Genomic DNA, 10,711 nt, shown 5'->3' with positions numbered 1-10,711 from the left:
CTCCTCCTGCTGTCATCCAGATTCCCAGGAGAGGCTCTCCTGTAGGTAACCAGATATATTCCGGTTGTGGAGGTAAAACCCAAGCTCATACTGCATCTAAGGAGACATAGATGATAGGAGAAGGGGTGATGGCTTTCAGCTGAAAGAGGGTAGGTTTAGATTACGTATCAGGAAGAAATTCTTCACCATGAGGGCAGTGAGCCCCTGGCGCAGGTTGCCCAGAGAAGCTGTGGCTGCCCCATCCCTGGAGGTGTTCAAGGCCAGGTTGGACGGGGCTTGGAGCAACCTGGGCTGGGGGGAGGTGGCCCTGCCCATGGCAGGGGGTGGGACTGGATGATCTTCAAGGTCCCTTCCAACCTAAGCCATTCTATGGTTCTATCTGCTCTGTTCTGTCAGGGCAAAGTTTGTCTTTTTGAGCCTGTTTATGGTTCCAGAACTGCTTCAGCCACCTTTCTACTGCGTATCCACTTTTAGCCAGAGCCAAGTAGAGGTTACAAAACTTTTGGATTAATGAGTGTTTTGAAAAGAATTAAGTTTCTGTTGAAGCTGAAAGCTCCTTAATTACATTAAAATTAATTCCCGAGAAGGCCAGTGTCTCAGATCCACACGTGCAAGTGCTTTGCTGACTAGAGACAGGTTCAGATACGCTCTTAAAGGCTCTGTTGATTTGCAAGCAGGGTTTGTAAAGTTGAGCTTGGGCTATATCACCTCATTAAAAATACATCCTAACGGTGGGGTCATCTTCTATATATCCTGCCCGACTGCAAATCTTCAGTGCTGAAGTCCGCAAACATTTAGCTGTACCAGGCTTACTGAAGGCCTACGTAAGAAGGAATAATGCGATGTAAATAAGCTCCGTCTGACTTTTTTTTTGCAATGCTTTGCACAAATTTAACATGCAAGTCAGGTGTCACGGTAGCTGTTGGAAATATGTAATGCTGACAGTATTTGGTAATAAAATAATAATCGCTGCGTGTATCGCTGATGGAAAGAGATTCACATCCTTTTGAATCCCTAATTGTGTGCCACACTACATTAGAGACAGATAGTTCATTGTCTCCACCTTTCAGAGATGGGAAATTCAGAGCAATATGTAAGACGTTCCAGAAATAAGCCGGTTTAATGAAGCAGCAAATTAGACCCTTCTATCTCTTTATTTAACATGTAGTCCCTTGAATTTATCAGAGTTCATTACAGAGGTGCAAAATAGAAGAGAAGCTGCAAAATTCATTTGTGATTAGAGCTAATGTTTTTGAAAATGGCTTTTCATATTTTTCTAGATAATGGCTATTATTTATTATTAAATTTATGTCACGTTTGCTCTAATGAAATTACATTCTCTCTCTTCCCTTGTTTCTATTGTTTATGGTTTGGGTTTTATGAAAGGAAGAGCCATAAAGATGCTATACATTTCTTGCCAACTACAGCGCCTTTGACACGGCTTCTGATAGCTTACTCCTGTGACTCATGTCAGAAGAATGGTTTTAAAATTCCCTTCCCAATTTAATCCTTCTATAACACTTGACAGATAATGAATCCAAGTAAATGCACTGATGCCTTTTTTCCCCCTAATTTCAATTTCAGACATGGACTGAGTAATGGACTCTCGAGGCTGTAAAGTTAAGGGAGGAAAAAAACATGTAAACAGCAAAATAAAAACATTAAGAGGTCCTGCTTCTTTCCAAGGTCTGCCATCCACCCTGCTCCTGGCAGGCAAATAGGTGCAAACTGAGAGAGGTTTACGTCCACCGCGGCTGCACGTCCCTGACTGCACTGATCAGTGCTGAAATGAGGGAATTGGGGGATGGCGACATGAATTTTGCTGTTATTTGTCAAAAGTTATCCCACGTGGGGGTACAGGAGCCATCGTCGAGCGCCCGGCTGCAGCTGGAGATAGAATGGGGACCTCTTTCAGTGCACAAAAAGTTCCTGGTCCTGAGCCTGCCCTGGATGCTCTCCCCAAAGGAACCGGTTGCAGACGCAGCTCCCACCCCTGCTTGAACCCCTCCAGGCTTCCCAGAGCCCTCCTTCCCAGCTCCCGGAGAGCCAAACCAACAGCCGCCCTCCCTTGCTGTGTCCAAAGGAGCCCTTCCCTTCCCTTCCCTTCCCTTCCCTTCCCTTCCCTTCCCTTCCCTTCCCTTCCCTTCCCTTCCCTTCCCTTCCCTTCCCTTCCCTTCCCTTCCCTTCCCTTCCCTTCCCTTCCCTTCCCTTCCCTTCCCTTCCCTTCCCTTCCCTTCCCTTCCCTTCCCTTCCCTTCCCCTTCCCCCTTCCCCCTTCCCCCTTCCCCCTTCCCCCTTCCCCCTTCCCCCTTCCCCCTTCCCCCTTCCCCCTTCCCCCTTCCCCCTTCCCCCTTCCCCCTTCCCCCTTCCCCCTTCCCCCTTCCCCCTTCCCCCTGTCCTACCCCGTAACAACATTCCCAATTTTGTCAGGTTTGTTGTAGGTACCATCACAGCTTCCTGAAGGTGGGTTTGTGTCTTGGTACAAGTTTGATAAAGCGCTTTAAAAATGCTTAATAATAATCAGAGTTGCTTAATATAATGTATTCCCAGCCCGTTAGTTCACCTACCCATGTAACATCTTTTCTCTGCTTTCTTTCATATTTGTGTATATTATTAAGAGTTAATGGTCCTTATTCTGGAATACCAGACATAGACTCGCCGTTTCTGACGTAGGATGTTAAGTGAGCTGCTTGTGTTATTTTTGAAAAGGATCTCCTGTAATGTTATTTATAATGACTAATGCTATTTTGCTCCGCTGTTTCTCTCCAGCCTCTCTCTTGCTGCAGTGTTTCTTCTCTTTCTTCTTACTGTGAGGAAACCCGAGTATGAATGGGGAAAAGTTCATCCGTAATGTGGCCAGTCCTGTGGTGTCAAGCCGAGAAAGTTTGTGGTTATTATTTCCTCCTATGGGGAGTTTGTGGATGACCATTTCAGCTTTGAGAGAAACAGTTTCTTTGGCAGACCACGCGCAATCTCTGGGCAACCGAGCCCAGAATTTCCCCAAGTTTGTCCTCTTAACCAGCAGTGCCCTGGGTCAGACGGCCGCTCCATCCCCGGGAGATGAGGGATTACAGCATTTATTCCGCAGGCTCTTTCTGGCTGGGTTTCCGATGAACTCAGAGATCGGCGCTTGTGCTTTTTTGCTTCTAATTCTCTTTGCACAAAGGACGCATAGGGCTCCCGTACCCGATATGTGACCGAGTGACCTTGCTTGTAAGTTTGTTAAATGCGCGACTAGGAATCAGCTGTAGCAATCGCCCCGCAGAGCTCAAGCAACACAAGGCAAAACTCATTATTCAATACCTTAGTTCGTGCTTTGGAAACCAAAGCAACAACCTTAGCACTTCCTCCTCTTACAGCCATGCGGTTTCCGTCAGTCTTTTCAACTCATAATGAGATTTAGTGTTGGAGAGAGATGATTGTGCCTGAAAGACCAAGGTGGAAACTTTCTGATCAAAAAAAAAAAAAAAAAGTATGGAAGTTTGTAGAAAAGCTCCATTTCTGTATGGAAGAACAAAGCTAACGCCACCTTTGTGTAAAGGTCTTTGGCGTTGTCCCCCAACTCCTGCTACGTCAGGAATACGTTTGTGGAAAGTCTGCGAGATCTCACTGAGATTGCCAGAGATTCGCTTTACGCCAAAAGAAATGTCGTCCCATGGATGCTTGCAGCAGCCTCGCTTAACTAACGGATTAGGTCGGGCCGGAGACGCTGGGAACAGGCAGCTATTCTCCTTCCCTGCGTCACCGGGTAGAATTGCTGCCGCCAACGGGCCGGCAGAGGGGAAAGGCTTTTTTCAGAGTGATCGGTATTGTATCGCAAAGTGAAAAGAGCAAAACAAACCTCTGTGGCTGTGCACGTCCCGCAGCAGATTAAATCTGAAGGCAGGAGTGTAGTAAAAGTATGTTTTCCGTTAATAAACTGAGCAAAAGTGACAGGGAAGTCAGCGCAACATGGAGCACGCACCTCGCTTTTTGCCATTTTCCTGATGATCTTGTCTTACCCAAGGCATTTCACAGCCGAGTGCAGTTATCTATCATCCCTGGTAAGGACGGAACGTGAAATACACATACGTGAAATGTTAGGCTGCTGGAAAGCTGTAATTACTCACGGACTTTGCGACTATGCAGGAGTATAACAGTAATAAATCTTTGAGTATATTGTATAGCAATCTTAAAAATGCCCTGATTTATTTATTTTTTTTAATATTTAGAGAACTTCAAAATATAAATTAGTTTCTCCCAGCTATGGCCAGATACCATGTCGGGATGGGCTGGTACGTGGCTCGGGGTGCAGAGATGGGCACGCACTGTATCCAGGCGTGCAGCATCCTGCAGCCCAGACCTGGACCTACTCCTGCCTGCACGCAGCATGCAGCCCAGCGCCAAAGGCAGCGGCTGTTCCTGCCGCAGTCCACCTTGCAGAAGGACCAGCACCCTCAAGACCTGATCTCTGCAGCTCACCGGGTCAGAGCATCCTACCTGCTGCATCACTGATCCCCTCCCGACCATTACCAACTGAGAACCACCAGCTGTGGGGATTGGGACCAGAAATACCAGCGTGCAAAATTACAGCATCAGTAGCAGTGGTTCAGTGCTCTCCTTTTAATTTAGCTGCTTTGGCCTTTATTAGAACACCGCAAGGGCTTGAGGCAGGAGCGCACAAATACCTCGGGGCTTGCTCACTCCCGGCGCTGCGCTGCCGAGCAGTGGGGCCGAGGACCGCTGCTCTCCCTCCTCCTGCCACAGCAAGCCGAACTTGCGGTTGGGATTGCCAGTGCCCTCGGCTATCGCATTGGCAGCAGAGTGAGCCCCTGCTGCAGGCTGGAGCCGGCCGGGCTGTGCTGAGCACTAGCGCCTTTGTGTCACCCAAGGGCTAGCCGGCGCAGCCTCGTGGGAACCACCATCAAAGCTCAGCCATGTGCTTCAAAATGATTAATTTCCATACTCACACAGCCCTCATGAATACACCCAGGGCTCTAATCTTAATGAATCACATAAAATGTTATGCCCTTTGGAAAGGCAAATACAATCCGAGTAATTATGAGCCGCTTTCTTTTTTTTCCCCTTGACATCCAGCTCTGCCTATTCAATTTGCTGTCTCTACATGCAAATTTTCTTTAGCACACCTTTGCCTTCGGAGCCGCAGCAGACCGCCAAGCGAGCTCTGACGCTAAGGTCACCCCCGACGCCCGGAGCACCAGCGCATGTCTGGAATTGTAGAAGCAGATGCTGGAGGTACAAAGCGGGGAAGGCAATTACTCCCTCATTTCCCAAATGAGCATATGAGAGGTGGCACTGACCCGAACCCAGCGCTGCCGTGAGAGTAACCCCAAAGGGGAGAAATGCCGCCGGGCAGGGCTGGGGAACAACGCCTCCTTCCCTTGGGGGTCTGGGGGTGCGGGTGGGCAGCAGCCTGACCGGGGGAGCTGGACCAGCTTGGGGGTCCCGTGGTGTTGAGCCAAGAGCTGTGGTGTGGCCTCGGCGTGCAAAGGGCTCGAGCGGCAGCCGAGGCGCTGGGGCGGCCCCTCCGGAACCTCCATGGCGTGGCCCAGCCTTTGAAGCTGCAACGGCTGGGGCTGACGCTGGGGGAAAGAACTGAGGATTTGGTTTGTTCTTTTTCAAAGGCTTTATTCCTCTGACAGCTGAGCTGGAGTCAAACCCGACTGTCCGCTGAATCCAGCCCTTTTATTTTCCCCTCTTTAAGTTTCGAGTTTGCACTTCACATAGAGTAAGGGCAGGCTTAAGCTTGACTGTCAGAATAAAAGCCTTTTCTTTTTATATCGCTTCCTCTCCGCAGTTCAAAACACCTCCAACCCAAGCGATGTCAACTTCAAAGGCTTCCCCGCACTGCAGCCACGGCTTTCGCCTGCTGCAGCCTATTTCGGTGTCTCTTGATGGCCTGCGGATCTGAGGACGGTCTGTGGGGTTTTGGTTGTTTAAATGACGGCTGTTAGGGTGCAGCAAAGCGGGGGGCTGTAGATAACAGCTGGCCCTGCTCACCCTGCACCCAGCACGCTGGGAGCTGCGGTGGGGAAGCCGAGATGAAAAGAGACGATGTTTCATGTGCAGAGGAGGTATATTGCTCTGTCCTGCTACCGAGAGAGTCGTGATGAATTTGTCCTTGCGCAGAGAAACCTCAAGAGCTGCTCCGGCTTATGTTGGATTAGAGGAAGGAGCATAAACAACCGTAGCCGTCCCAAGGCCAAAGGAAAGCCCCAGCTCCCAGGGGACGGGGAGTTAATTCCTGGATGCCACTGGTTGAACCCAAGTTAGGGTTTGGTTGTGGCAAAGCTTTCTCTTCCCGTCCTTGTTCCGGGCAGCTTTTCTGGTAGAGGAAGTTGTTTAAGATTATGATAAAGATGATAATGTATGGAGTGATTTCTTTAAGTTCCTGATTTATTGAAACACACACCTTATTTTGTTTTCCCCGAAGTTTGTGTTTAGCATTAAGCAAACAGGACTATTCATCTGCAGAAAATTATGTGCATGATTGAATATGTTGCTCCATTTAGCCTTATTTTCAACAGAATATCCTGTTTATGCAGTTGGGGAAAAGTAAAATCTGTGTCTGTGAAAATTGCTCCTGTTTTTTTTTTTAAAAATCCATGCAAATCGCTGGCCATGTCACACCGAGCTGTAATCAGGAAGGGCAGAACAAGGAGCAGACATGGGGAAGTTGCAGCTAATAACATTTATTCACGCAGGAGAAGGAAACAGCCGGAAAAGGTCAGCATAGGCTAACGGTTATGCATTTTCTTCAATGGAAGATACACTCCTCTCTAACTTTCCTCCTAGGCAATTATCATAATTACGTGAACAAGCCATTTAGCAGATTTCTGACTGAACAAGCCATCAGCATTGGCTACGAGAGGTAAGTTACTTGACATTACGCCAGTTAAACACAAAGCACTTGCTGCTTAAAATGTCATCTCAGACAAGACAGTGAAATGAGCTGGAACTGTCCCAGCTCTGACTATTAACCTTGGCAGGATGAAGCGTGTAAGGACACCACGATGGCAGATGCAAAAGGGAATTGAAATAGGTAGAAGAGAAAAAGTTTTACGGGGGGATTTAAATACCCAAGTGGTCCGTTGAGAACTGCCTCGTTCCTGCTCTTTACCGCATTCATCGATGCAAAACTACGGGATTGCTGGTTACATCACTCGCTGGAATTTAGGGTAAACTGAAGGAAATATTTCATCATCTGTCATGTAACCGTTCTGCCTTGCCGCAGGAAGTTGAGTAACTGGGTTTAGAAAGAGTTGGATTTAGAAAGAGCTGGAGCAGTACCTGCCTGTTCCGCTCTCGATGCCTCCGACAGGTCTGAAGACAGTTGTTCATGCAACCGTGTGTGGAGGGACCTCGAGCAGATGTCTCAATGCTTCTCAGAAAGAGGACTGTTGAACCTCCAGCAATGCAGCACAACCCTGGCTGGGCAATGACAGTCATAAGGAAGCCCATTTCTGACTTATTCATGGAGCTGCTCCATGGAGTGATTGAGGGAGGAGTTGCTTTAGGAAACGGTGCTGTTCCCCGGAGAGCATGTAATGGACTGAGCTTAGGAAACCACGTTTCACTGGTTTCTCACTGCTGCACGCTGCTGTCCTGGCACTGAAATGTATTGGTCACTAAGGAATTCCTAAATTAGATGTGCCGTGATTGGAATTAATAGCAATGTAAAAGAAACAGCGCTCTGCAAAATATGAATTATAGCTCTCTCTAAGCAAGAACCTGCTGGTTATACAGCCCCGAAGCCCGAGGAAGTTGGCTGCGGGTCATCTTCAGACTCAGCAGTTTTTGGATGAGGCTTTCTTTAAAGAACATGAGCATTTTGGACATTTGGGGTTATTTTTGTATTTTCAAGCTCTATTTTCAAAAATTAGCGGTGTACTGGGAAGGGATTTGCTATATAGTACTTGAAAACGCAGTCTTTAGAGCGAGAGACTGCAGCCCGGTCCCGGGCAAACAGCCAGCCCCTCCCCGGGGGCGAAAGCCCACTTATCCTAACGATCCTACCACATGTCTGAAAACTTGGGTTTGCGAGTCCAGTCGTTCGCCTTGTTTCCAGCAGGGTCTCATCAGCTGGTATTACCCCAGCACAGGGTTAAAATAGATCTCTTGAGCTCAAGTGTATTGTCAAGGCAACGAGAAAAAACGTTATGGTCTTATTCAGCCATTTACCACAACAGTGTTACCCTCGGGCAAAGCTGTTTCTGCGGGACCCCGGTCACAGGAGGGTGGCTCCTTCGGCGACAGGAGATGTTGGCTGTCGGGCCAACGGAAAATGTCATTGCCACGTGTCCCTGGGCTGGCTTTGCTGTTTTGGCACGGTCAGCAGAAGAGGAAAATGCACTGCGTGAACCTGGGCAGAGAAATAGGTGGTGCAGGTCCATGTGCTCAGCATGGGGACGTTGGCTAACGAGGCTGGTCTGTGGTAGGGACAGATGAGCCCAACCCGGGTGTGCACGGCCCAAACCGCTGTGCCATGCCCCAAGGCAACCCAGGAGGCAGAATTAAGACAATATGGGGTGTTTTTGAGGTGGCAGAGCTGCTGCCAGGGTGCGTGGCTGAGCACAGACAACCTCTGCCATTCCTTTCGCCTCTCACACCACAACCACGCTCCTTTCCGCTGCTTCCTCTCCCTGTGCCATCCTCGTCCTCCTCTCCCTCCCTTCCTCCCCATCTGTGGTCTAGCGACTTCTACCCAGATAACAAGCTATTTGGGGGATGAAAAGCATCTTCCCAGCACTCGGCCAACCGCTGAGGCAGACAGCCAACACCAGCCCGCATTGCTGGGGGTTTGGTTTTGTTTGATCTTTACCATAAAAGCAACCAATTTGAATTCCTGGAATAATTAGCTGCCCTTTGCACTAGTGGCTCTTGAAAAGTGAGCTGGCAGAAGAACAGAGCAGGGAGTAGGAGGGCGAGGTGGGTAATTCGTCCTTTGTAGCGGCTCGTCTTTAGGAGGTGATGCAGGAGGTCACGCTCTTCCCTCGAAAGCCAGGAAAGCCAAGGCTTGGTGGGCGAGTTGAGCTGCAGAGGCAGCCGGGGCTTCCCTGCCTGCCTCCTGCCCTGACCCGGCGTTCGCGTGAACCTCTCGGTCAGACTAACCCGGCCAAGGCAGCGGTGAAAGCGTTTGCAAGGCTGCAGCCCAAGGCAGCGCCCTCACCTGCGTGTGCAGGACTTGCCCTAGTCACTGCTGTTTGTTCGGCTGAAAGATAAAACCGAGATGCTGACTTCTTGGTGATGATGGAGACTTTTCCTGAGAAAAACCCAAATAGATCGAAGCTCCACATTAGTGCTTTGTTTTCTGCATCCTAAGAAAAAAACCAAAACCACCGCCACCAAGCCAGGGCTGGGGTTCTTTTTCTTATCTAGTCCAGAGTTGTTCTTTAATGTGGGCACGGGAAGTTAAATGGTTGCCAGTTGTCACCCCAGATCTGGTTGTACCCCAGCTGCAGCTAAAGTAATTCAGGAGAATGCAATCTACTAAGTGCTCTGGGATTCTCAGAAGTCTAAGTCACTAGAGGGACGTTACAATTTTCTAAGCTCATCTTTAAGAGAGCAGTAAGTGAAGTTTCCATGTTGGCTCTGGTGAGGGGAAGCATTTTGCAGCCATCCCCACAGGGATTTTAATGCACGCTTTTTGCTAACATGCCATTTCACTGGAATTTTCACCTTTCTGAGCAACCTTGTGTAAAGACGAAAGGGAGAAAAAGGAATTCAGCGGCAGTCCAGGCCCTGGAGGCACCTCAGCTGTGCTCCGCTGGGAATACCCACCTTTGTGTGGCAGTGAAAGATGAAGCAGCCCAAAGTACAGGGGGCGAGGGAAAAAGTCAGAAATGGGAAAAGTAAGAGAGAAAAAAACCTCAGAGTGGACCTGAAAGCTGAGAAAGATTAGAAAGCGGATGAGACCCTTCTGTGTATGTGTCCTCTGTGTTTTTTGCCTTGGATGACCAACGTCCAGAGCATCAGGGAAGGGCGGAGAGCCATGAAGCTGCTAATCCCCCGTTAGCAGTGGTGAATGCCCCATCAGTGGGATGTACAGAAACGTGGTCCCACCTGCACTGCTGCCTCTACTTCCCTCCCTGCAGATCACACCCCCGCACCCCGCCACACACCTCAGACCTCCCATAAATACCCCAAATAAACAGGAGAAAATCTACAGCCATCACGCCCCTCATGAAGACAGCGGGACAGAATGAAGATGCAGGACAAGGGACCTTAGGGGTGAAATTCCCAGTTGATTCTGGGAATTTGCAACACCCGGGATGTAAAAAGCAAACAACTGACTGGTGCTTCTGGGTGTAATTTTTTCCTGACCTAATACGCTAATAGGGGCAGGAGCACAACCTGCCCTGGATCCTCTTGCTGGCCACCACCACGTTCCAGCGAAGGACTGGAAAAGCAAAGCAACAAAACCAAAACAGCAATTAAGCTGCGTGTTAAGGAGAAAAAAAATAAAAATGTCTGCCTGCTTGCTGCAGGCAATCTGAGGAAGCCATGCGGCACGAGTACAGTACAGTAAATAAAAAGGGAACAAGCGACCTCTTCTTGGTCCCCTTGGAGATAGTGGGCAGCCAGGTATTCGCAGCATTCATAGTGGTCCCGCTGGTTTCCATGAGGAAGGGCACAGAGAAGACTTGTGTGGTGCTCGGGGAGGTGCGGGAGGCAGCGGCACGTACACAGGCAGCGCGGCCCGGGACGTGCGG

This window comes from Vanellus vanellus (assembly GCF_965231255.1).
Source record: "Vanellus vanellus genome assembly, chromosome: 9".
NCBI classification, from domain to species: Eukaryota; Metazoa; Chordata; class Aves; order Charadriiformes; family Charadriidae; genus Vanellus; species Vanellus vanellus.
Note: the sequence above shows the minus strand (reverse complement) of the source record.